Source organism: Vombatus ursinus, unplaced genomic scaffold, assembly GCF_900497805.2.
Source record: "Vombatus ursinus unplaced genomic scaffold, bare-nosed wombat genome assembly UNPS02014973.1, whole genome shotgun sequence".
NCBI classification, from domain to species: Eukaryota; Metazoa; Chordata; class Mammalia; order Diprotodontia; family Vombatidae; genus Vombatus; species Vombatus ursinus.
In genome coordinates this window covers 4985937-5013385 of record NW_020954751.1, presented here as the reverse complement: position 1 = coordinate 5013385, position 27449 = coordinate 4985937, and the positions used below count along the sequence as shown (strand labels likewise).

Below are 27449 nucleotides of genomic sequence, written 5' to 3'. Positions count from 1 at the left end.
CACACACACACACACACACACACACACACACACACACACACACACACGGTTAAGAATTCCTGATCTGCAGCATCTCATCCAGCTCTAAATCTGTGATCCCAATGATTCCTCCTTTTATATTCTATTCTCCTCAGTCTCTGAAGACAGTTATCATCTCACCTTTCCATTTACAAAATTTGCCTTGAAGAGAATCATGTCTAGAGGGGGTTCCTAAGACTATAAGCTGGAAGGATTCACAGTACTGACTCTGTCTTATGACCACTTATATAGCAATTTACATAAGCAATTTAACAAAAGAAAAGAAGGAAGAAAAATGATTACTCTCCTAGGACCACTTTACAGGAATCCACGCAAACTGACACAAGGTATCTAAGTAAATAACTTCCCAGACGATTGGAATTTGGAAAAGGAAATGGCACTATTACCTGAATGCCTTCCACATGCTGGAAGAAGCCTCCCTCCTCTCTGGCTTTAAAAATAATATAATTTCAAAAGAAACACTTAACTTTCTGAAGTCCTTTCCAATGCTAACATTCTAATCTCTTCTAGTCTTGCCCGGTCTCCTCCTCCGAGATTAGTCTGGAGCCGAGTACAGGATCAGGATCAGGCCATCAGTTAGAATCATTTGCATAGAGATGATAATCAAGCCCATGGGACCTGAAGAGGTCAACAAAAGAGATAGCATAGAAAGGGGGAAATGGCCTAGGGGTGTATCCTCAGTTAGGCATCTGGACGTAAAGGATGGAGAGCCAGCAAGGAAAAATGAGAAGCAGAAGGAGGCAGGCACGAGAACCAGAAGCCAACTAGGTCACAAAACCTCAGGGAGGGGGAGGGGGCAGCGTGGGCTGGAGGGTGGGCAGCAGAGTCAAAAGAAGCAGAAAGGTTAGAAGTGATGAAACCTAAGAAAAGGTCATCAGATTTGCCCATTTAGAGATCACTGGTAACTTTGGAGAAATCACTTTCAGTTAAGAGATGAGGTCAGAAGACAATGCAGGGGGGCTAGCAGATGAGTAAGAGCAGAGAGAATGGAGAAAGAATGTAGACAGGAATTTGGCTGTGAAAGGGAGGAGAGATAGAAGAGGTCTGAAGGGACAAGTAAGAATCATCCACGTTTGGGGGTGGTAGGAAACAGAGATTCAAACCCAGGTCTTCTGATTCTAAAACTAGTGGTCTCTTTCAATGAATACATCTATGTATTTGGTCCTGATGTTAAAACAGTAACAGCAGCTCACATCTACTTGACACAGCTTTTTAGAGGCTTAAAAAAAGTTTATAGAGCACTTTAAAATTTCCAAAACACTTTACATAAAATCATCTCATTTGGTTTCCATAGCAACTCTGTGAAGTATCCCATCATTAAGCTCATTTTACAGGTGAGAAGGTAAGCACAGAAGTTAAATGACTTGCCTATGGTCACACAGCTTGTTACTGTCAAGAGGTGAAACTCAAACCCAGTTCTTCCTGACTCTAGCCACTGTATCATGACTTCCACTCACAACATCTTTGTAACAAAATTCATGTAAATTAGGCAGTGAAAATCTCATTGCCCTTATTTATGGGTGGTAAAACTGAGTCTCAGAGAAGTTAGAAGTCTATATAGCTAGTAAGTGTCAAAGCCCAGGTGTTCTGACTTCTAAGTCCAACGATCTTTCCTCCATGTCCCCGTGGCATTCCCCTCTCTAATAAAAACCATCTGGGGTACCCAATGGCTGCTAAAAGTTGTCTCTGCCAGGCATTCATCAAATGGATGCTGCATTGGCACTTCTGCCCCTTCTTTACATACCACATAGGCAACCTGACTTTGACATTACCACCAGCTTTCGCATCCTTTAATACCAGGAACAAATACAATTTATTAGATATTGTACTCACATGCTTGCATGCAAAATCAGAGCAACATTTTGATACAGGAGATTAAAGGGAATGCTGAAGTGTGCATGAGGTTGGAAATAATGACAATGCCTTTCATCAGGAAAACCAAAATTACCCACTCTGCATACAGCCTCTCATCTCCTACAGGCCAAGCAAAGCTGCTTATTATAAAAGATGCCTTTTCCATAATCTCAGTTGCAGGGAAAGGAGAGACGCCAGCATTGCTTTTAAAATGGTTTCATTTTCTTGGCTCTCCAGGGACAGATCAGCTGTCGGAAACACATGCCTCACTCTACAGAAAATCCTCATGGAGCAGAAAGACCATCTGCTACAGAACGCTGAGTAACCGGATAGAATGAGAATTCCACTCTGGGCCCACCGCATGGACTGTTGATTTTCAACTTGAAACAGTGTCTGGAACATAGCTATGCCAGAAGACAGCCTCTAACCAGAAGCCCGACTGCACGAACCTATGAGCAATGAGCCCTCCAAACCACAGCTGATCTCCTACGCCAGCTTCCTATTACTCTTCAGGAAATGGGGGTTTTAAACCACAAACATCACAAGGGAAAAGAGCTGCCCCTTCTGTCTGCTTCCCTCCCTCCTCCCTGACTCTCCTCTCTACCTCCTGTCTCATTAATAACAACAACAACAACAACAAAACAAAAACAAACAAAAAAAAACCAAACCCCAGAACCAGGAAATGTAGAATCCAATAGCTAGAGCAACCTCAAGTTCAATTTCTCCCTCTGCTAGGCAACACACAAATCACCTTGATCAGGGTCTATTATTTTCTATCTAAGATACTGAGCAGGTAATTTCATATCTTCCCTTGGTAAACACATCCCCCAAAGTCTTAGAATGTAATTTGGAAAATCTCTACACTTAAAAGCCCAAAAATTCTGCCCCCAAATAGAAAATTTTAGACCTGGGTGGGACTCTACAGACATCTTCTAATCTAACCCCTATCATCTTAAAACTGAGAAAACTAGAATCCCAGGATATCACAACTAGAAGGGGACCTTTGAAGTCATCTAGTCTATACCCCTCATTTGCCATATGGATAAACTGTGATTTAGAGAGGGGAATTAACTTGTCCAAAGTCTTAGAGTACATAGTAAGTCTTATAATACTGTAAGATCAGAGATTCTAGACTCCAGGGGGGTTCAGAAGCTTGGGAATCCCAGTGCTTTTCTTATACATCATGCTATTGCTCAGTTTATCAACCTTCAAGGTTCCCTATTCCCTATGTTTCCTGTCCAAACAGGTTTTCTATAGTCTGGCCAAAATCTTACCTTTCCAGTCTCATTTCCCACTATTGTCTTCCTATACAAATGAGATGTGTAAAGGCACTTCAGAAATTGCAGAGTACTCTACAGATGGACGGTATCATCATTATCACAAACCCAATGCTCCATCTAAAATGGTCTATTCAAAGAATCATAGAATCTTAGCCTTGAAAGGCAAAGGTCCATGTATTACATTGAGCGGGAACTTAATTCAATTTTATTCAATAAAGATGCCTCTCCTAAGGCCCCTTGTTAAGCACTAGGGACACAAAGGTGAAAAATGACAGTTTATCTGGGGTAGAATTATAGTGCAGTAGAAAGACTGATGGCTGATGGATATGAAACCAGAGGATCTAGTCTAAATCTTGGTTCCTACCTCTTACTACCAGCCCAATCTTGCGAAAGTCACTTTTCCTCTTAGAGTCTCAGTATCCTCATTTGTAAAATGATGGAGTTGAGCCAGATAGCATCTAAAGACCCTTTAGACTCTAAATTCATGACCCTATATTCCCGAGTTATAAATATAAGTAACAATTGATGAGTTGGGCATTAGGATTAAGGGCATTAAAGAAGTTCAATAGTAGCTTGAGAAATTCCTAGAGGGAGGGATCAGGGATGACTTTATGGAGAAGGTACTACCTAAGGTTTGAAGAAGGAAGACAACAGAGATCAGTAAGGAGAACTCATTTTAGCTATGGGGGATGTTGGACATAGAGGAAGGATAAGGCAGGAAATCAAACAACAGCTAGTAGCATACTTGGTTAATGCATCAAGTACGTGAAGGGAAATAATGGGAAATCTGGAATGTTAAAAATTTAAGCTCTTGAGGGCAAGCATGGTTTTATTTTGCCTTTGTATGCCCTTCACCTATAGTGCCTCATACACAGCATGTGCTTAATAAATATACATTGAGTTGAATGTAGGTTGAAGCCAAGATAACTGAAGACCTTGTATGCCAAAATAAGGAATTTATATTTTAAAACAGGGAAATGACATGATCCAATCTGTTCACTAAGAAAAATGTTTTGGCAGTGGTAGCAAAGATGGATTGAAAAAGTAGGAGTTTAGAGGCCTGGAAACTAGATAGAAGGTTGAACAGAATGAACTGGGGATAGTTTAGCCTCAAAAGGATGCTAGTGGAGAGTATGGGGGAAGAGGGGCATGAGAGTGGTCTTCAAATTTCTGAAGGGCTGTCCCGTAGAAAAGAGAAAGACTTGGTTGCAGAAGAGACAATGTGGCAAAAAACTGGATTAGTATAGGATTGTTGAGGTCCCTACCAACTCACTCAAAAGCAGTAGCTCCATTTCCATGCCTCATTGAAATTGGATTCATTTTATATAGTTTCTCAGAAGCTTATCAAATGCAGAGGGGTTACATACAACATGCAACTTACTTCAAAAAATCCAAGAACAGACTTATTTCTGCTTGACCCTTGAGGTTAGAACTAAGTAAGGAGGCAAATCCCAGCTCAATACAATGAGGAACTTGCTGGAATAGTGGGTGCTGTAGAACAGGCAAATTTCTCCTTTGTTGAAGGCATTCAAGGGGCTACTATGTGAGGGTATTATGGAGAGAGGAGTCATGTCCCAGGCTGAAGTTGGACTAAATGAGTGCTGAGGACCCTTCCATGATTCCTAGGAGAGTAGAGAAAACCAGAGAATATGTATCTGAGGATTCTTTTCCTCCCCTTCCTGAAATGTAATTGGTATAGAAAGATACAGGCACTTTCTGGCCAGTAGAATGCATCTGTACTTTAAGAAAAAGGCCTATCATAAACACACACTATATACGCAAGGTAGAGGGTCCTATGGCAAGGTAGACAACAATGTGTAAGAATGCCCATGCCTAAGAAAAGCAGTTTCATATTCTAGTTGAGGAGATGAAGTGTACATACAACTCAAGCTAACTAACAATGCTGGGTCAGCTTCACTGAGATCAAGGCAATCTTGGAAAGAACACTGCCATGAAAATGACTTGGTCCCTGCCCTCAAGAAGCATATAACCAATCAAACTGGAGAAACAAATCAGATACATGAATGACAATAAGACAAAAAATATGACAACATATAAAAATATAACAAGGTAGTACTGCTAAATATGAAATGGGAGGGAGTTCACAAGGGGGTACAGAGAACAGAGTGCTGGGCTTGGAGACCAGAGTTTCAACTGTGCCTCAGATACTTAGGAGGTGAGTGGCCCTGAACAATTCACTTAACCTCTCAAGTTTTCCCATCCGTAAAACAGGGATCAATAATAGCACCTACTTCACAGGGTTTTTCGGATCAAATGAGATAACATGTAGATTGCTTTGCAAACCTTAAAAACACCATATAAATGTTAGCTACTAACATTATTATCAGCAGCATCCTATGAAAACATGGGATATAAAATGGGCTGGAAGCACAGGTTGGATCTGGACAGGTAGAGAGAGGAGGGAATTATATGTAATCTATATGTGTATATATGTAAATATATGTATATACTTATAGTGTACCTATCATATTTCCTCAGACTGTAAGCTTCAAGGAAGCAAACAGCTTGTCTTATCTAAATAATCAATCAAAAAGCATCAGGTACTGTGCTAAGTATGAAGATACAAAGGCAAAAATCAATCCTTGCCTTCAAAGAGTTCATACTGAAATGGGAAAGACAATATGCCAAAGACTAGGTATATACAAGACACAAACTTTATATCCTGCCTATCACAGCGTTCTCTGAAAAACAAACAAACAAAAAAACCTCTTAGTAAGTGTTTATTAAATTGAATTGAATTAAAAGTTTCTTGAGAACAAAGACAGTCTGTTCACAGAATCAGGCTGAATCTCAAGGTTGCATGGGACTTCAGAAGACATCTAGTCCAATTCATATCTGGATAAGAATCTATTTTTCAGCATCCCCAATCTAGTGGTCATCCAATCTACCTTTGCCTGAAGACCTTGGAGGAGAGGATGGAGCAAAGTGGGAAGAAAGTTTCTATCTTTCTAGGCAGTCCATTCCAAAGTTGGATAGCTTTAATTAGGATTTTTTTTTTCGTTCTTACATCAAGCTGAATGCAATTTCCAGTAGTGCTAGTAATTCTTCCCTCTAGGATCAAGCAAAGCAACCTCTTCCAAAATTTCTTTTTTTTTTTTGGTATTCATAACCACATTAACCTGCACATAAAAGATGCTTAATGTTTGCTGAATTTTGAATGAGTGGAACAGCATGTACAGGAATAAGCCAAACATAAGGTGACACGGGGGAGCCACTGATTATTTTTGAGTAGAGGAGAAATGCAATTAAAGTGAGGTTTTAAAAAGATGAATCTGGTGGCATATGCACAGGTTGTACTAACAGGGAGAGAGATAGGAGGTAGAGAAGCTGCTGAAATGTCACTGAGGCTCTTCATTAAGTTGTAGGCTCTGCATTTTAAGAGGCATTTGAACAAACTGGAGACGGTCCAGAGGGGAGCAATGAAAATGATTAAAGAGCTGGAAAATGAGACCTGTGAGGAAAGGTCAAAGGAGGCTAAGAGAAGAAAAGACTGACAGATGACTTAATACAGTCTTTCAAGTACATAAGGACAAATACAGCAGCCAGATGTTTTCCATTTCCACTTAAGATAGAACAGAGGAAATGGGAACAGCAGGAGAGAGATTCAGGCTATATGTATAAGGACTTCTAGACTGTAGGGTTTTATTATCTGATTAAAAGTTACAGAGGGAGGAGGGCACGTGCCAGAGGTTGGCATGCAAATACATACCCTTTTGCTGAGCTGCCAAAAAGGACCCCCAAGGGCCTCTGTCTTCTCCCCTCTGCCTGAAACAGTAAGGTCACATATGCTCTGACTGACTACTAGTTACATCAAAGTATGTGCATCTCCCTCTCTCACTCTCTCTCTCTCTCACACACACACACACACACACACACACACACACACACACACACACACACACACACACAGAGTATCACTCTACTCTACCCTGAATAGACTACAATTGAAGTACTGTTTTTTTAGGAAGGACATTCATGAGCTCAAAAGTTTGGCCAACCACGATGCTGAAGGACCTTGAATCCATATTATAGGAATAAGTAGGTATGTTTAGCCCGGGGAAGAAAAGAATTGGTAAGGACATGACAGCTATATTAACTACTTGAAGGACTTCTATGTTGAGGAGGGAATTTTGACTTATCCTGCTTAAGTTTCAAAAAAACCAATTCAGGCCTAATAAAAAGTTTCCCACATATTAGAGCTATCAAAAGTGGGAATGGGCTACTTGGGAGGTAGTAAGCGGTTCCCTCTCAATGGAAGTTTTCAAGCAAAAGTTGGATGATCATTTTTCAGGGATGTTATAAATAGAATTCGGGGGACCTCCCCTCCCCCACTGTGTACTGCTTGCATTAAATGACCTCTGAGGTCCTTTCCAACTCTGCAATGCTGCAAAACCTCAGGGGTCATCTAATCCAGCATATTCAAAACTAATTTGGCCAAGTAAACCTTTCTGGGATTGAAATAAATGCTAGGCCTCAATGTCGGGGTATGTGGAATAGAGCAGACTGAAAATAGAGAGTTCTGAATTTCAAATCAGGAGAGAAATGAGTCTGGAGGTTGTCTCCTGCATTCATATTGGACACGTCAGTCAGTCAACTATCATTTATTAAGGAATTACTATGTGCCAGACAGATTGCTACATACAGAGGTTACAAAAGAAAGACAAAACAAACAAAAAAGTTCTTGCTCTCTCTGCCCTCAGTCTAATGACTTAAGTCACTTAATACCTCTACTTAACCCTCAGTTTCCTCATCTGTAAAATAGGGATACTAATTCCCATCTAACAGGGCTGTGGTAAATGAGGCAATCTATGTAAAACACTCTGTAAATGTAAGCTACTATTAAACAGAAGGGTAAGGGGAACTTGGGAGCCAGAGAAAATCAAGCCTATTTTCATACTAAAAAGATGATGTCTAAGTATTTTGAAATATACAAAATTGCATACTTGGGGGAGTGGGAGGAACAATTCAATTATCTGACATTTCTCACAGATCCACCATCACAAAAAACAAGGAACATAATCTAGGAAAGGATGATCTTGAGGCCCAGAAGTAAGCTGACCCCAGGTCATAGAGCAAGTTAAGGGCAGAGCTGAATCTAGAATTCATGATGCAGAGGCCAATGAAATATTCTTTAGTTAGACTACACCTATTATTTGGGCATAGGAGAAGGTAGTATGAGGAATTCCAAGACTATTCAATATTGAGAGAGGTGTGTGCAAGAGAAGGGGGGGGGGGGGGGGGGGACAAAATGAGAATTTTAAAATGCTAAAGAATTACACCTAGCAGCACTCCATCATGACAATTTCCTGGCATATTTATAAAAGCAGAATAGTTCCCCATCTGGCTGCATCCCAAAACTAAGGAGTCTGCATCTATTCAATCTGATTGGGGCCTATGACAGCATTAACCAGAACAAAGAAAAAAGACTGTAAGCAAATGAAAAAAAAACAAGTCATCTATAAAGAAACTCAACAGAGACTGTAAACAAAAGGAAAAAGTCACCTCATGAAGACATCCAGAGGATCCCAATGTGGCTGACCTCACCAGCAAGGGTAAGGCAAGGCTAGCCCTTATTACATAAGCTTAGAAGCTACTTAGTTTTATTCAAATGTCTGTTTCTCAGGGAAGAGTAGTATGGGGGTCAATGAGGCTGCAGCATAAGCAGAAAATCGACTAACCAGGACTGGATACCTAGATCCAGCACTGATCGGTTGCATGTCCTGAGACCAATCATTTTTCTATTTTGTCATGTACAAATAACAATAGCTGAATTTATAAAGCACTTCAAGGTTTGGAAAGAGCTCTATATGCATTATTTTATTTAATCCTCACAACAACCATGTGAGGTAGAATTACATCCATTTTACAGATGAGGAAATGGAGGCCCAGGGCCACACAATTAGGAAGGGTATGAGGAAGGATTTGAACACAGATCTTAACTTCAAGTCTATAACTCTCCACGCTGTCACACGGGACTAGGTTCCCCAAAGTGCTAACAGTCAATATAGTTCTGTGAATTCTAGAGCTTTTTCTGACCCTCTCGTCTACAGAAGTCTGATATATTGCAGGTAAAGATGGGATTTTAAAAGTTTCTTCATTATGTGGCATCTTCCTTACAATTTCTATAACCAATGCTTTATTCCTTAAACTTTATAATCAGAGTCAAAATATTTCACTTTCTCATTAAACTAGTATTAATTCATTACTTCCATCAAAATTCATCCATGTGGTTGTCAACCTCCTTTCTTCCTGACACTTAAAAGTTCAGTGGCGGAAGAAAGGGAGAGGGAAAGGGAGGGAAAGACAGTAAGGGAAGGGTAGAGGGAGGGGAGGAAGGCAGGGAGCAAAGAAGAGACAAAAGAGGGGAGAGAAGGGAGAAATAAAGGGAAAGAAGGGAGAAGAGGAGAGGGAGGATGAAGAAGACAAGGAAGGAGACAGCAGAGAAGGAAGACTGAACTATCAGGGAAAATTTCAATGAGGAGAATGAGACTTAAGTCCAGACGTTTACGAATAGGCAACAATTGAAAAAGGGTGAATATTCTTCAGAAGTAGAGTGTTGGCAAAACCAAGGAAGGGGAGATTATGAATATGCTTTCAGCATGGAATAGAGATCTGTCCTTTGAGGAGCACGGGGCTATAAGATGATAGATCTAAAACTGGAAGGGACCTGGGAGGTCATTAAATCCAACCCCCTCATTTTACAGATGAGGGAAACCAAGGCCCAGGAAGGTTAAATGACTTGCACAGATAATAGGATTAATACAGTTTGAAGTCAGATCTTTCTGGTTCCAACTAGCCTAGCTAAATTTCAAGAGGCTCATAAGTCAGAAGGTTGGTTCTGAAGTGATAAACTTTTTAATTCTGGCAACTCATAACAATAATAGCTTTAATTTATACAATTCCACTTAGCATCTGAAGCTCTACCTGGTTTTAATTCCAAGGAAGAAGATGCCCCTCCCAGAATAAATCGATCACTTCTAATCTCATCACTGTCAGCTAACTAAAATTTTGCTTGACTCAATGTCCCTCTGCCTCCTCTCCCTTCTGACTGGAGGGTGGAGTACCAAATTCTTTTCAATGCTTTCCTTTATAGAGGGCAGTGCCCCGAAACTGCAGGTTTCAACTGCCAGAACAAGATGCCTCCAAGCCAGATGCCCCCTGATGTCCCTCCCCCTTTTCCTGCTTCCTTTTGTGTGTTCCTTTGGTGTTATCTTTCTCCATTAGACTGTAAGTTCCTTGAGGTCAGGTACTGTCTTTTCTTTTTATTAATTGTATTTTCAACATCTAGATTAAATGGGTGCCCATTCATGCAATGATGGATAAACTGTGGTATGTGAATGTCATCAAATGGTATCATGTCATAAGAATCAATGAATATAAAGAATTCAGAAAAGCATTGTTCTGGTTAATGCTGTCATAGGCCCCAATCAGATTGAGTAGATCCAGACTCCTTAGTTTTGGGATGCAGCCAGATGGGGAACTATTCTGCTTCTGTATGAACTGATGCAGAATCAAATAACCAGAATGAAGAAAACAATATCCACTATGAATATGATTAAAAAAAAAAAAAAGACAACACTAAAATGAAGTCAAATGCTGAATAATTGCAATGACCAGCCTCGGTCTCAGAGGCTACATGAAGAGATCAGGATATAATGCTCTTCTTTTAAAGGCAGTGGGGTGGGAAACAAAGAATGTTGGGCTTATGGAGAAGGTGACTTGGCTGAGGCTGTTTAACTGTTTTCCATTGTTACAAAGGTGGGTTTGTTTAGTGATGGAAATAGTGGTCCAGGGTATATCTAAGCATGACTAATGTAAAAACAAAAACGCATCAATGAAACTTATTTATTAAAAGAAATTAGGTAAAATGAAGGCTAGATGACTGGAAGTTTCCTAAAGGCTCTAAATCTATGATCTCAATGAATTCACCTTACTGTCCCCTAAAACCACCTTGTTCATTCTTTCCTCTTCCTATCCTCACTTCTCAAATGAATGTTCTCTTCCACCTGTTCTAATCTGACTCATCCTTGGAGGCCCAATTCAAGCCCTGCCTCTTCCAAGAATCCTCCCTGATTACTTGGCTTTCACATTATCTGAACTCCTATGGCATTTATCATCTGTCCCGCATGATTTCGCTCTTGCATTATATAATGCCTTATATTGTTTCAGGAATCTTAGTCTCACCTCCCCCCAAAAGACCATAAGGCTTTTTTAAGGCCAGGGATTATACATTATTTCTATTGTATTCACTTTATCATTTTAATATACTGAACACAAAGGAGACATTCTATGTCTATCTGTTGAATGCTTAGCAGTATGGATGAGAAGTATAATCATCTCTTTTGGAACTGTGAATGTGTCATATCCCTCTCCACCACTACCTTCCCTCCCTGTCTCACCTAAGAGGCAAACCTTGTGACAAAATTTTTTTAAGGGGGCAGGGAGAAGCAGTTAACAAAAATAAGAAACCAACTGAGTCTGACAGTATCTACAATAGTTCCACACCCATAATCCCCCTACCTTTGCAACAGAAGGAAGGCAGCACATTTTCTTATCTCTTTTAGGGGAAGACAAGTTTGGTCATTGAAATTTCATATTATTCTATTTGTGTTCCTTCCATTCATGTAGCCATAGTCATTATGTGTATTGTTTTCCTGTTGTTTTTTCTTTAAACTTCCCCCTGAATAGTTTTCCCATGTGTCTGAATTTTTTCATATTCCTCACAACACAGTAATTTTCCATTACATTCGTGTACAATTTCTCTAATTGTTTCCCAATTAATAATATCATCTTTAAATTCTGCAGTTAAACCTCATGTAATTCTCTGAACTGGAGGGAAGAGAGCACCTGCCCTACAGGCATTTTAACTTGATTTGTGTCATGAATCCCTTCGGAAGTCTAGAGAAAGATAATAAAAACAATAACAATAACAATGATAATAATAGCTAACATTTATGTGGCACTTACTATGTGCCTGGTACAATGCTAAGCACTTCACAAATATTATCTTCTTTTGTTAAAGCCTAGGGATCCCTTCTCAGAATGTTTTTAAATGCATTAAACAAACTACATGAGATTACAAAAGAAACTAATTATGCTGCAATAGAATTATCAAAAAAAAATTTTTTAAACCAGATTTATAGACCCCAGATTAAGACACCACCCCACCCCCTAATCCAAACCAACCTTCTAACCCACCCAACAAGATACTGCTCATGGGGCAGAGTTTACCTTGTAGGTCTCCCTCCTGACTGCAACTCTTTCCCCCTCCACCTTATTGCCAGTTTCTCCAGGATAGATTCTTCAATAAGCATCTGATGGGAAGCTAATGCAAAACTCTCTTTGACAGGAAGTCACTTAAAAATCTAAGATCAGTTGAATCCATGATTACTTAACAATGGATGAACATAACAAACCTGAGTAATAATGGATAAGAGGAAAAACCAAACAATCCCAATCACAAAGTAATCAGGTTTAAAAACATAAAACGCCTGCAAAGCTACCATGTCCACGAGGGTTCAGATTCTAATAAGCCTGTCCAATCCCAAAAATGTTGCCTCCACGTATGTGCCATAAAACTGCCAAATGCCAAAAAAAAAGGCCATTTATGAAGTGATGCAAAAGAGCATCACAAAAAGTATCATAAGAGTATAGCCAGAATGGAATTTCTTCCTGAATCAGAGAAGACAGAGAAACTCAATTCTTACTGAAATATGGACAAATCGAGCTGAATGAATAAAACCCTTGTAAGGTTTGGGGTTGTGTGTTGGGCCCTTTTTTTTTTAATTTTATTTTAAGGGGAACTTAATAATGGAGAGATTGTTCATAGCAAAGATTAGTTTCTTCTACCTTTTCTCTCAACCCCCAACCCACACACCACATAAAGTCATGGTTTTAAAAAAAAAATGTAAATCAAAAATACTTTTAACCTTAAGTTCTAGAGCCTTGAGTTAGGGAGTCTGGATCCTGAGAAGACTAAGTAAGCTATGATAAATGGGGAAAAAAATTAAAATTTCTAGGTCACATTATTCAAATCACATCCCATAATGATTCATTCATAATCATGATACTTTTTTTTTCCCCTAGGAGGAGGGGGTACAGGACATGCAAAAATGTGTTTTCTGGCTTTTTCCTCAGCTCCTTACAATTAGCCACAAGTCAATACAGCAGGGTTATAACTTCCTGTCTTATTGCACCCCCTCCCCAAGTGAATAGCGCAGGGTTATAACTTCCTGAAGGGCTGGAAGACAAGGTCTCCTACTGTAAACATAGCAACTTGGTGTTAACCTTCCTGAAACTTATGTGCTCTCCTAGTCAACTATAGGCAGAAAGAGCTTTGAGACTCCTCTTTTCATCTAGAACTGTGGACCAAGAGTTATTTGTTTTAAGCATTTTTTAATGTTTTAGAGACATGTAGAAACCTTGTTATTAATATCTAAGCATCACCAAAAACCAGGCCTGCAGGCCTGAAAACATCCCTGGAGGCGCTTTTGATGGTAAACATATCCAGAAGGAAAATGGAGGACTCAGGCACCCCATTTACCAGCAACGTACCTGTCTGAGCAGGAAACAGCTGGAAAAAAAATACTATTTACTTCATCCTACAGGAGTCTGAAGGCCACACATACATGACCGGCATGTGCTACATTGGTCTGATTGCTAAAGACTTATGGCATTCTTGGGTGGTTGTTTTTGACACGGCTGTTGCAATCTGGGAAAGGGGAGACCAGGGCAGTTACTGACAGCCTGGGAGATGGCAGTTGAGTGCCAGGTCCTTGTAAACAACTGTGAGGCATCCCTGCCAATTTCATCAGAGGTCACAGGGCTGTCATAAGGAGCAAATAAGGTAACGGATCTGCTCTGAAGAGGACTTCCAGAAGCCAAGGGACCTACAGCCCACATCCTGGCTCAGGTCCCTGTAAGTGCAGCTCCATAATTTCACCTGCGTGAGACTCAGATCCCATCAAATTCACACACACTGATTCAACACCCACGTAAGTAAACGTAAGGCATTTTGCTAGGTGCACAGGGAAGATACAAAGATGAAGAAAATGAGGCCCCTGCCCTCACTGAGTTTGCAATCTAGTAGGAGAGATAAGCCATGTACACACATAACTGTAATACAAAAAAGGCTGTGGTACATGTAGAAGGTGGATGCAAACAAGGTACAATATGAAGTAAGAGTTCATACGAGGAAGGATTTACCTGGATCAAGATTTAGAAAGTCTCTACAGCTGGAAGAAACCCTTAGGTATCTTCTAATCCAATTCCTTCATTTTATAGATGAGGGACCAGAGGTCCAGAAAAATCAAGTGCTGAGTCCAGTAATAAGTGGGCATAGCTAACATTTGAATCCAGGTCCTTTTGATTAAGGGGGATTAAGAAAAGTCTTCCTGGGTGAATTAGCATTAAAATTTAGTTTTCAAAGAATATGTGGAGAAAGGGAAAAGACATTACAGGCATACACAATAGTTTGAACAAAGTTACAGAAGTGAGAAAGTGTAAAAACTGTTTAAAGACAAGTAGCTCATTTTGGGTACATCACAGAGTACATGATGGGCAAAAATTAGAAATAAATTTGGAAAATAAAGACAGTGAAAGACCACGAAGGGCCACGGATGCTAGCCTAAGGAGTTCAGACTTTATTCCACTGACAGCAGGGGGCCATTGAATGTTTCTGAGTAACAGTGATATCATCAAAGCTGTCCATCAAAGTGTTAAAAAAAAAACCAAACACTTATTATGTGTCTACCATGTCTAAAACATTGGGCTAGGTGGCTGGGATACAAAATCAGTAACAAATGCACATATGCATACATAACTACATCTCTGCCTCCAGCCTGTTTTGATTCATCTGGCTTCTGATGTCATGTCTGCTTCATTCCATCAATAATTTTCACAAGTCTTTGCAGTAAGACTCCTGGAAAAAATAATCAGTACTTTGCAACATTGTCAAGGAAAACAACTTTGAAAGACTTAAAAACTTCTATGAATGCAATGCCTAATCACAACTTCTGGAGACTGAGGGCTCCCCACTTCTTGGTCAAGAGGAGAAGGCCCACGGGTGCAGATGGACACATAATTTTCAATCAACCATAACAACATGAATTTCTTTTGCTCCAGTGTACTTTTGATATGAGAGGGCTTCTAAATGGGGTGGGAGTAGGGAGGACTGGACAGTTGAGGAGTATGAAAAGGGTAATAACAGTGACAAGAAAAGAGCATCAATAAAACATTTACAAATGCACAAAGGTGCACAAGTCCTAAACGGAGCACAAAGGGCAATGTTGGTGCTACCATGATAAATTTAGTATGTTTTTAGAAAACAAGTTGCATGTAACAGACTCACAGTTTCATATGCAATCCATATTTTCTTCCCTTTGTATATGGAAATGTTTACATTTGTCGCTTTTCTAGTTAATAATTTTTAAAAAATGATTTTTAAGAAGCAGTGCTCCATAAGTATTAATAGCGTACAGCATCAAGCATTTTCCTTCTTGCCTTTTTAAGTGAAGAAGGAAATCTAAGAGAATTTAAAGCTAGTTTCCCACCAATAAATACAGCATCCCTTGATAGAAAAAGTGATGGCAGAGGAAGAAGACGTCCTATAAGTCTATGGGAAGTTTTAACCCTTCTCCTCCGATTCCTAAGCCCAAGTAACCACCACTTACAGGGGTCTTTTCCATCTATTCCTTCCTTTCGTATTTTGTTTCCTCTTTGGGAACCGATTCACCCAAGCAACAGACAAGTAAAAGGATATGATCAAGGCTGGAGCCAGGAGCATGTAGATCCTCAAAACAACTCGGTGACATAGATATCAGAAGTACTACTATCCACATTTTACAGATGGGAAAACTGAGGTTTAAATGGGTTAAGTGATTTTTTTTGAAGGGTGCAATACTAGAGTGGCAGAACTCAAGGTCAGTACCTTTCTGATGTATCGTGCCAACAGAAATCCAGTATGTGAAAGGTTGGTCTTTTCCTTTCTGGCTCCATGCTCAACATCAAGGGGCACTAAACTCCTATGAGATGAAGGATTAAGGAATACCATCTCGATTTCTGGCATGTGGGATAACACTCGATTTCCAGAACATCAGAAATGGAAAGAAAACTTGACTTGGGAGACAGTGAGAGAACTAGGGAAAGAGACTGATTGTCTTTGGAATTAAAGGAAGAATTGAGGTTCAAATGCTGACCAGGCTAGTTACTACCTCAGGAAAGTAATTTATTTAATCTCTCTAGTCCACAATTTCTTCATCTCTAAAATTTACACCTAACAGTCTTAAAGAGTTGCCTATAGATTGGCTAATGTGATAGAAAAGGAAAATGACAACTGTTGGAGGGAATGTGGAAAAATTGGGACACTAATGCACTAAGGTAGAGTTGTGAACCAATCCAACCATTCTGGAGAACAATCTGGAACTATGCCCAAAGGGCTATAAAACTATGCATATCCTTTGACCTAACAATACCACTACTAGGTCTGTATCCCAAAGAGATCAAAGAAAAGGGAAAAGAACCTATTTGTATGAAAATATTTATAGCAGCTCTTTTTGAGGCAGTAAAGAATTAGAAATTGGGGAAAGCCCATCAACTGGGGAATGACTGAATAAGTTGTGGTATATGATTGTGACGGAATATTACTGTGCTGTAAGAAATGACAAGCAGCATAGTTTCAGAAAAATCTAGGAAGACATATATGAACTAATGCAAAGTGAAGTGAACAGAAACAGGAGAACATTATATGCACCACAACAGCATTAATCAATAAAATCCAAGAAATTCCAAAAGGACTCATGACAGAAAATGTCATACAACTCCAGAGACAGAATATTATTTTCATATTTTTTATTTTATTATATAAGCATAATTTTTACTTTATTTTTCTTGCCTTTTTTGGGCAGCATGACTAATATGGAAATATGTTCTGAATTACTTCACATGTATAAGTGACATCAAATTGCTTACTTTTCAATGGATGGGGGAGGCGCTGGATAGAGGGAGAGAATCTGGAACTCATTTTTTGTTTTTAAATGAATGTTAAATGGATCTGAATCCAGGTCTTTGTGATTCCACAGCTAATCTGATCTTTCTATCTACTTTCTATCTCTTACAACCTTTCCTCAAAGGAAACAATTAAGATGTTTACAAATTCACACTATATATGCGCTAGTCCCCCTAGGTAAATATTCCTGGCAAAACTTGCAAATATTATTAAAATGATAGAATCTGAGAGCTATGAGAAACCTTGGAAGTCATCTAGTCTGCCCTCTTGCCCAATGCATGAAATCCTTTCAAGGACATGCCTGTGTGGTCATTCATGCACTATTTGACCTCCCACCACCAACACCAATGGAGAACTCACTACCTACAGCTCAGTGCTAATTGTCTGATTGTCAGGAAACTTTTTTCTCTATATTAAACCAAAAATCTTATCTTCCTTTAACTTCTGCTTACTGATCCTAGTTCTTCTTTCTAGAACTATGTGGAACGCACCTAATCCTTTTTATACATAACAGTTCCGATACTTAAAGACCACAATCAAGTCAGAAAGTCATGTCTTATCCAAGCAAAACATTCTCAGTAACTTTTAACTGATCCTCACAAAACTGCCATTCATGCCCCCTCACCATCCTATCTTCTTCTCAATTCACTTCAGTAGACCAATGCCTCTCCTAAAAGGCAGGACTTAAAACTTAACAGCACTCTAGATACTATTCACCCAAAGTAGAATACATAATGCATACATATATACACATACACATATGGGATATAAAGGCAACCTCTCTCCCCACACAAAAAAAAAAAAAAAAAAAAAGTTCCTGCCCTCAAGGATTTTACATCCCAATGCAGGGAGGAGGGAGTGCAGGGCAAGACATTTACATGGGATAAGAAAACACAATTCCTTATTATTATTCATTTTCTCATTCCGATTTGATTCAAAGTCAGTCATCTCCCATATTTTGAACTTATTTATATTAACATACTATAAGATTATTAACTTGCTAATAAAATTTATTAAAAGTTAAAACTTATTAACTTTTATGGTTGCTATGTCATATTTATTCACCCTGCAATCCACAAAGTTCCCCAGGTCCTTTGCACAAAAGACTATCTAGCTGCATCTCCTCCATCCTGTAATTATTCAGTTGATTTTTTTTAACTTAAGTGCAGGAATTTATATTTATTCCATAGTAATCATGGAACCTTCAAATTTATAATTCAAGAACTGTAGATATCCCTAAATTTCTTATTTTTAATCTACCCCATCTTCTCTAATCTTCAAATGTTAAGGCTCTCTCTATAACACTCTTTTATTTCCAAAGCAGCTTTGTCCCTATTATGTGGTTAGGAACTGGAAAAAACCCTGTAAGAGGTTTCCTCTACCTTTTGGGTTATTCCTTATATTTAACTATCACTGCTATTCTTTTGGCAGAAAAACCAGTATCATCATAACTTTGACTCCTTGAAATAATAAAATCATAGATGCTTGAAATTGGTAGACTCTCAGCATGTCCAGGTTTATTTTTCAAAATCTGTGATGAGCTTGAACCATCTGTGCCTTCCCACTCAGTCCCCCACATACCCTGGGACCAAACGCACTCATCTGTTAGCTATCTAGCTCAAGCTCAATCCACAGCACTGGAACAGAGGACAGGTAACAAGGGTAGAAACTGTAACTTTGGTCATGGACCACAGGCAATGAAATTACCTAGCACAATATAAATCACAGTGCATGCTAAACACTAAGCCCACTGAGATGTGAAAACCTCACTTGGACCTTCCCACAGCCCTTCTCCTTTTAAAAAAAAAAAACTAAAATTAAAAAAAGCTAGTCCCGAAGTTTTTGACAAGATTCATGGAACAAAGGTATTTGACCTTTGGCAAGTCACCTAACCTTTGTAAACCTCAGTTTCTTCATCTGTAAAATAGGGATAGTACATCACAGGATTGTAATGAAGAGCCAATCAGATAGTACAGAAATTCTGACTATTAAATACTATATAAATATAAATTACATATTTAAAATTCAGATCAACAAATATTTATTGAAGCAGAGTGGTACATTGAAACACTGAAAAGAGAAGACCTGGGTTTACATCCTACCTCTGTGACCGTGGCTAAGTCCCTTAACCTTCCTGAGACTCAGTTTCTTCGGTTGTAACGTAAGGGAGTCAGACGAGATCACAGGACCACAGACTTTGAACTAGAAGGAATCTGACACACCATCTAGTACAGCCTCCTCACTGAACAGATGAGGAACTGAGACTAAAAAGCATTAACTTTCCTGGGGTCACACAGCTAGCAAGTGCTTGAGGTGGGATCTGAACCCAGGTCTTTCTGATTTCAAGTCCAAAACTAAATGTCTCTCTGCTTATCTCTGCTTCTTAAATTTCCCTGGCTTCCTTCACTCCCTTCAAAATCCTACTTTCTGCAGAAGGCCTTTCCCAATCTCTCTTAATGATAATGTCTTTCTCTGTAGCTTATTTCCACTGTATCCTACATAAATCTTGCTAGCAGACCATAGGTATTTGCACATTGCCTCCTCCATTAAGACTGTGCCTTTCTTTGAATCCCCAGAGCACAGGGCCTGGCCTGTTGTAGGTGTTTAATAACACTGGCTGGCCGAAAGGCTCAATTTCTAGGAGTTAGGGATAGTAAGACAGAACAACAAAAAGTACCTGATTTCAAGGAGCTTACAATTTCTTATTACTATCATTCATTTTCTCATCCTGATTTGATTCAGTGTTTCAAGAACCCAGCTTACTTTTCCCACCGGAAATCTTTCCTTCTGCACAAACGCCATGAGCTTTCTCAGAATACTGGAATGAGCTGATGACAACTAAGAGTTCATTCATCCATTCAATCACCTAAGTAACTGGGACTGACTCTCTCTCTCTCTCTCTCTCTCTCTCTCTCTCTCTCTCTCTCTCTCTCCCGGGGGGGGGGGGGAATTAAAAATCTATTATTTATTTATTTCTTTAATTTTTTTTTCTTTTTCTATTATTAATTCATTCATTTATGTAACCTTCTCCTGCTCAGTCCCAACTCCAAGCTTAGGCAGGAGTGACTCAGAGACCACAGCAGCTGCTCTTCGGTCTGCAAGAGATAAGCCTGCAGGGGGGGTCAGTTCAGTTCCTAGTAATCAGGTCAGGCTGACCCTCTCCCACTTGCCAGAGAGCCTCTCAAGGGTGGGGCACCACTGCCTGTTGGTGGTCAGGGGGAGGGGAACTGGGTCTAACAACCACACATCCAACCCCAGGATAATTGGCTTAGAAAAAGAGCTATCCAACACCTTTCATGTGGCTAAAATTAAAAAGAGGGAAAACTTGCTGAAGAAACAATCCGGTTCAGAAGATCCCCACCATGGCAAATTGGAAACAGTGGCTCATAGACAGTCCCCACAAAGCACTATGGGACTCATTTCAACTTCAGCAAAGTAACACCAAGTCCTAGAGGGAAGAACCAGGGGAGTCCTCCTCCACATCTGGCCCTTAGAAGCCCCATCCCAGTTCCAGACATAAATCACAGTGGAGTGGGGCCTTTGTCTGCCTCTTGCCAGCTTCGGGCTCCCACATCCCGACATCTGACGCACAATTTTTAGAAGCTGTGGAAACATGAAGGCTCTGGGGACAGTATCAGTGAATGAAACTCTTTTCCCTTTATTATGTTTCACTCGACTTAATGACTCATTAAAGTGCTAAGAATGATTAGTTTTCTCTTCCTACATTAAAAAAAAAAATTGAAGAAAGCAACAAGATATTCGGAATTGCTCAACCGCATCCCTACCCTACCTCCAACCCTGACAGTTCAACTGGACAGTTATTAAATGTCCACTGTATAAAACTGAAATGGGGATACAAGACAAAAAAACCACAAACAATCCTTGCCCTCATGGAGCTTTTAGACAGGGTAAGGCAGTAAGCAGAAACTACACTGAGCTAGGATTCTAGAAATCAGCATTCAACTACCAACTTTGTCACAACAAGCTATAGGAATGTGAGCAAAAAATACATAGGATTATCAAGCAAGCCAATGGTTAGTGAAAATAAAGATGCAACTGTCTTTCCCATCTAAGTCCAGAGACCCCCTGAAATCTCTCCACAGACTTCAGGTTAAGAACCCCTGCACTACATGGTATCTAAGGTCCCTCTCAACTCTTAAAAAAATAGTCTACAAAGTTATCCAAAGATGGCTGCTTCTCCGCCCATCCCCCACCTCCCAAGATTGCGTGGGTAGAGTACAAATGGATTATCTCTAATGCAAATTATGCACCAATGGAATGCTTTTGAAAACTCACCTAGACTGGATTTTATTTTCTCCTGGCCAATTGTATGTTAGTGGAACTGAGTTTTATACTGCCTTTGGACTTCAATGACTTCAGACTTATTCAAGGATAAAAAAGGGTGAGAAGGGATGGGGAAGGCAAACACAGGAGCCTCCAGGAATCTGTTCCCTTCATTAACTTAAGCATTCCTAGGGCCAGGGTTCTCTCAAGCCTTCTTCCTGCCACATCTTATGCATGGATGACAAAGGGCCACCACCCAAATATCCCAGGAGTCTACACTGGAAAGAGCCTGCACAGCAGGTCAGAGGTAGGGGAGGGGGAGAACCCAAACTAAACCTTAGCCCCCAAAACAGAATCACCACTAGGAGAAGGAAAACTATGCTGATAGGGATTCACTTATCTCAGATTTCCTGGGACAGTAGAGTCCAAAAGGATAAATACAGACATTTAATGGCGGCTCTCAGAAAGGAATGGATTCTTGATAGTCATGTATTTAAATTGGGGGTTCAGAAAAATAGTAGCAACCTATTTCTTTGTCTCTACAGTGAGTCAGCCTTCCTCTCTTTGGTTAGTCTGAAATTTTTCCACAATAAATCAATGGAATCATAGAAGCCTAAATAACTTGGAAGGGGCCCCTTGGCAGGAAGGGAGTCAACTAGACCAAACACCTCATTTAATACACTAGGAAACTGAGGCGTAGGAAGGTCAAAAGACCTGCCCATAGACAAAAAAGTAGTATGCATCTGAGGCAGGATTTGAACACAGAACCAGTTCTTTTTTCCAATTCCATTTTATTTTGTAGATGAGGGAACTGAAGTCCAGAGAACAAAAATAATCTATCCATGGGTAATAAGTAACAAAACCAGGGTTCAAACTCAGGTTCCTAGACACCAGATCCAGGGTTCTATTGCTTGCTCTATTTATCTATCTATCCACATACACATATATAAATATAATTATTACTTTCTCAGCAACTGTTTAAGAGAGAACAGTCTTTTACATTTTGTGATATTCTTAGATTACTAAAGGGCGGCACTGTTTATTTTCAATTGAGGTCATAAAGGTTTTGCAACAACCTCACCTGTTCATAAACACTACTAGTTCATGTAGTTGGTTACTTTATTTGGGGAAGGCAGAATGAAACAGTCCGTAGTGTCTGCCTTGGAGTTAAGGAGACCTGGGTTCACGTCCTACCTCTGACTCCAAACTGGCTGTGTGACCCTGGGTAAATCATTTAACCTCGATGCCCCCTGGGGAACTCGCTAAAACCTAAAAACTGAAAAGCAGCCCTTTCTATCAATGAAACAAAAAGCCAGGCCCTGTTCCATTTCATTTATACAAGTTAATACAATTTACCAACTAAAATCCTTCCAGTAAAAGGGTGGAGTCCAAAGCTTTATTTACCATTTACTCTGCTACTGCTCCTTAAAGTCCACCCGATCTTGGGGAAAATGAAAGGGTATAAGCGCCTACTTTATACCTGGCAGGCATTGTGCTAAGCACTTTTTACAATTATTATATCATTTCATCCTCACAACAACCCTGGGAAGCAGGTGCTATCATTATCATCATCACCCCCATTTTACAGATGAGGAAACTGAGGAAAACAGGTTAAGTGACTTGCCCAGGGTCACACAGCTAATAAATGTCTGAGGCTAGATTTGAACTCATGTCTTTTTGACTCCAGGTCCAGTGCTCTAACCACTGCCCCATTGAAATGCTTCACTATCTGTTCTGCCCCACTGCCTGATGGACACTGTCATCTGATTTGCTGATATACACTGGATACTCCCGGACCTTACCATTCATCCTTCTGGAGTACATTTTCTATATGTCTGGCAGCAGAACCCTCCTATGTACAGTCTCCCCTAATTAGAATGTGAGCTCCTTTTGAGGTGAGTCTATCTCAGTTTTGTGTATGTGTGGTGTGTCTCATTGTTTAGCATATATAATAAGAGTTCGTAAATGCTCATTCACTCATTCCATTTGTTCGAAATAAATGGTGACATGATCTAGAAAGACGGCCTTGAGAGGTAAAGGGACTCAACAGGATCTGGAATTATATTAACAAGACCTCACCCGTACCAGGTATGTTATGATTATAAAGAACTTTCATTTACCTACACTGCCAATACTCACAATAACTCAGTGCTAAGCAATTTGGCCAAGGTCACCAATAAAGCCAGGACTCAAATCTTGGTCCGTCATCGGAAACCAATGTAGGAGTCTTCCTACTCTAATGAGATCTCCCTAACGGTCTTGCAAAGGGAGTACTTCGGTGCCGTGCTCAATCATTTTTTCATGCCCCGCCCCCATGCCCACTCCATGCATGAATTCTTTACTGTGAGAGACAGCTGAGTATAATGTACTCCCAGCACTTAGCACAGTGCCTGGAACCTAGTAGGTAATTAATAAATATTAACTGACTGACTTAAAAAATTCAATGACTTTGGAGTCAGAGAACCTGGGTTCAAATCCCCAGCTCTACTACTTACTAACCTGTGTGGCACTAAGTCCCTTTCCCTCTACAGGTTTCAGTTTCCACTTCCCTGAGATGAGAATGCTGAAATGACAAAAGATGGAAAGAGTCTATGTTGGAGGGGCTACAGAAAGAACAAAGATCTAAATACACTGTTTGTGGAACTGTGAACAGGCTTAACCATTCCAGAAAACATTTTTTTATTAAAGGAACTAAAATGTCCACTTCCTGAGGTGACACCACTCAACATATGCCCCAAGGAGGTTTAAAGCTGTAACAAAGTTCCACTTACACTAAAATATTCCCTGAAGCATGTTTTGTGATTGCAAAAAACTAGAAAGTATATAGGTGCACATTAACTGGGGAAGAGCTAAGCAAACCATGGTATATGAGTGCAATGGAATATGATTGTGTTATGAGAAACAAAGAAAATGGAGAATCCAGAGAAACATGGAAGATGGAGATGAACTTAGGCAGAGCGAAATAAACGAAGAAAACAATATACAGAGCGACTCTAACAAAAACCCAAAGAACCAAAGAGAAACTGAGTCCCGTGTAATTATAACTATCAACCTTGGTCCTAGAAAAGAGACGGGAAAACGTGACAGCACAGATGTCTAACTGTGGGTTCAAGACATTGCACACATTACCAGACAAAAGCAATGTGCCGGTTGCTTTTGCTAAACCAAAATCTTTTTTTTCCCCTTTTTCTTTTGAAGTCTTTCTGACAAGGGGGAAGGCTTGCTGGGTAAGGGACAATACATTTAGAAATAGGATGTAAAAATTAAAAGGCACCAATTCATGGTGGTTGTTTTTTATGAGGGTTTGACTACATGATCCCCAAGTTCGCTTCCAACATAAATTCCATGACCTACCCCAGGGCTGTTCAAGCCAAATGTTAAGTGGCCTTAGGTGAACTGTGCCATGATGAACACAACATTTTGGCGGCCACTCTCCTTTTCAGCAGTAGGCAAATGATGGACACATCTCCCCTGGGGCCAGCTTCAATGCTAAGGCAAATTTTCTCTAGTGGTATACAACCTTCCAATTTCTGCCAAGAAGCACAACTGGCCCTACCCGTCTTGGTGGTTATCTCCTCCAGGGATCTCAATAAGTCTTTGTTATGCAATTTCTCTGGGTCCCTGTGGCCCACAGATACAAGGTTCTTCTCTCCTGATTGAGATAGATTGGGCTTTGACCTAACAACTCAACCTTCTCCCACAGTTCTAAGAACTGTGGCCTTCAGGAAGTCTCTGATGACAACCAAGAGCCTGAGAAAAAAAGCCTCTCATTTCCCATCTGGCTTTTTTTCTCCTCACAATGTTATTTTCTTTTTTCAAGGCCAAACTCCATTCCCATGTCTTTCATGAAGCTTCCTCTGATCACTGCAACTTTTGATGGTTTCTTTCACCTTTCAAGATGAACTGGGATCTGTGTCACACAAATTAGTTTTTGATTATATTCCTTCTTCCATTGTTCATGAGATGGTTTTCCCTCCCCAAGTTAGTTCTGTCTCTTTCACTAGGAAGCATTGAAGGAAGGAATAATGTGTAATATGGCTTTCTGATAAAATGAAATAATATATGTGAAATGGCTTTATAGCCACATGGTGCTATACAAATTATGCTCTATTATTTTCATACATCTCACAGCATTTAGCTGAATGCTGAGCGTGCCCAATTTTCTCCTCTTTAGTATCCCATATTCTGGGGGATGGATTGGTTATTTTGTGATAATCCTCGCCACCAAGTTAACAATTATCAGTTGGTCAATAAACATGTATTAGGTGTCTACTGCATGTCAGGCATTATGAAACAAAGAAGGCAAAAACAGAACTAGGAGAACACTGTACACGTAACAGCAATATTATAATGATGATCAACTGTGAAAGCTTTAGCTACTCTGATCAATGCAATCACCTATTCCAAAGAATCCATGATGAAAAATGATATCTACTTCCAAAGAAATAACTGATGAATTCTAAATGTAGATTGAAGTGCATTTTTTTCATTTTATTTTTCTTTTTCTATAACATGGTTAATGTGGAAGTATGTTTTATATGACTTAATATGTAAAATGGTTACCAAATTTCTTGCCTTCTCAATGCATGGGGAAGGAATGGAGGGAGGAAGAGAATTTGGAACTGAAAATAAAAAATTTTAAATATTAACAAAAAAATCTTTTGTTTTTACCTCACCTAGATTTCCCTCTCAATTACTCCCCTCTTCCTGAAGGTCATTCCTCATAATAAAGATTTTTTTCAAAAAAGAAAAAAAAATCAATAAAACTAATACACTGGGGAAAAAATCCTGATGTGCAATGTTCCACACTCATGGGCCTATAATGGAGCAAGGTGAGGTGCCTGAAGAAGGTAAATTCTAAAGGGGCAGTAAAGTCTTCTCTGTTATCTCAAGACCTTAGCAGATAGCCCTGTTGTTCCCTAATGAGAAGAACTAATTCAATTTTTTAAAAGAGAGAGAATCAAGATTGATTATTTAATTGGCATATTGGTACGAGAATTCCCCTCTTCCCTTCAATGAAGGGTACTCCAAAACCTCCATTTCATGGGGGGCTCAACACAGATGTCTCACCTGGCTGCACTACTTGCTTTGGGATTTCTCTGACATGTCCACTATCTTCCTCTTCCTCCTTCTGACCTTCCCCCACTTTTAAAAGCTTCTTTTTGTGTGTTGTCTTGTCCCATTAGATTGTAAGATGGTTGAGGGCAAGGACTGTCTTTTTTTTAATTGTACAGTGTCTGGCACATTATAGGCACCCAATAAATGTTTATTGACTATTATTGAAGGGCCATAGACTCCATTTACTTGGGGAACTATGATTTGTTATTTATTTTATTTGGTTTAATCCTTGAAATCAAATGGCATGATGTCTTTGCTATACTACTAGATCATTTGTAAGATCCCTAGGTTGACATTAAAATTTTCTGCAATCTGGTCTCAAACAACCTTCCAACTTTATTATAAAGGAACTCTCTACTCCAGCTATTTGGGCCTCATCACAGTTCTCTCAATCAAGCTTTACAAATTCCTATCTATATATATTTTCTCCACTAGGAAGGCCATGGTCCCCACCCCCTTCAAATCCTACACATTCTTCAAGGCTCTTTTAAAATCCTCCTTCCTCAATGAAGCCCTCTCAGCCTACTCCAGCCTACTTTGGAACCCATAACATAACTGAACTATCTGGTGATATCTCCTAGATTAGAAGCTCCTTAACTTCTCAATGTATTTATTTCTTATCTTCCCAACTAGGCTGTGAGTTCACTGAGGACTTTCTCAGACTTCTCTGTAAATCAGTCTTCCTATAAAAGACCCTAGCAATAGGAGAATGTGGAAGGAGGGGTACCAGGAGGGTCAAATAAGATAATACATGTAAAGTGCTTTGCAAACCTTAATCTCTTTCTCCCTCTCTCTCTCTCACACACACACACACACACACACACACACACACACACACACACACACAC

At 39.7% G+C, this 27449-nt stretch overlaps 1 long non-coding RNA gene across 2 annotated transcripts in view; it reads right to left on the bottom strand.

The window, feature by feature from the left end:
* Positions 1–27449, bottom strand: part of LOC114030624 — a 172893-nt gene that overhangs the window by 52597 nt on the left and 92847 nt on the right. The gene's annotated exons all lie outside the window — the stretch shown is intronic.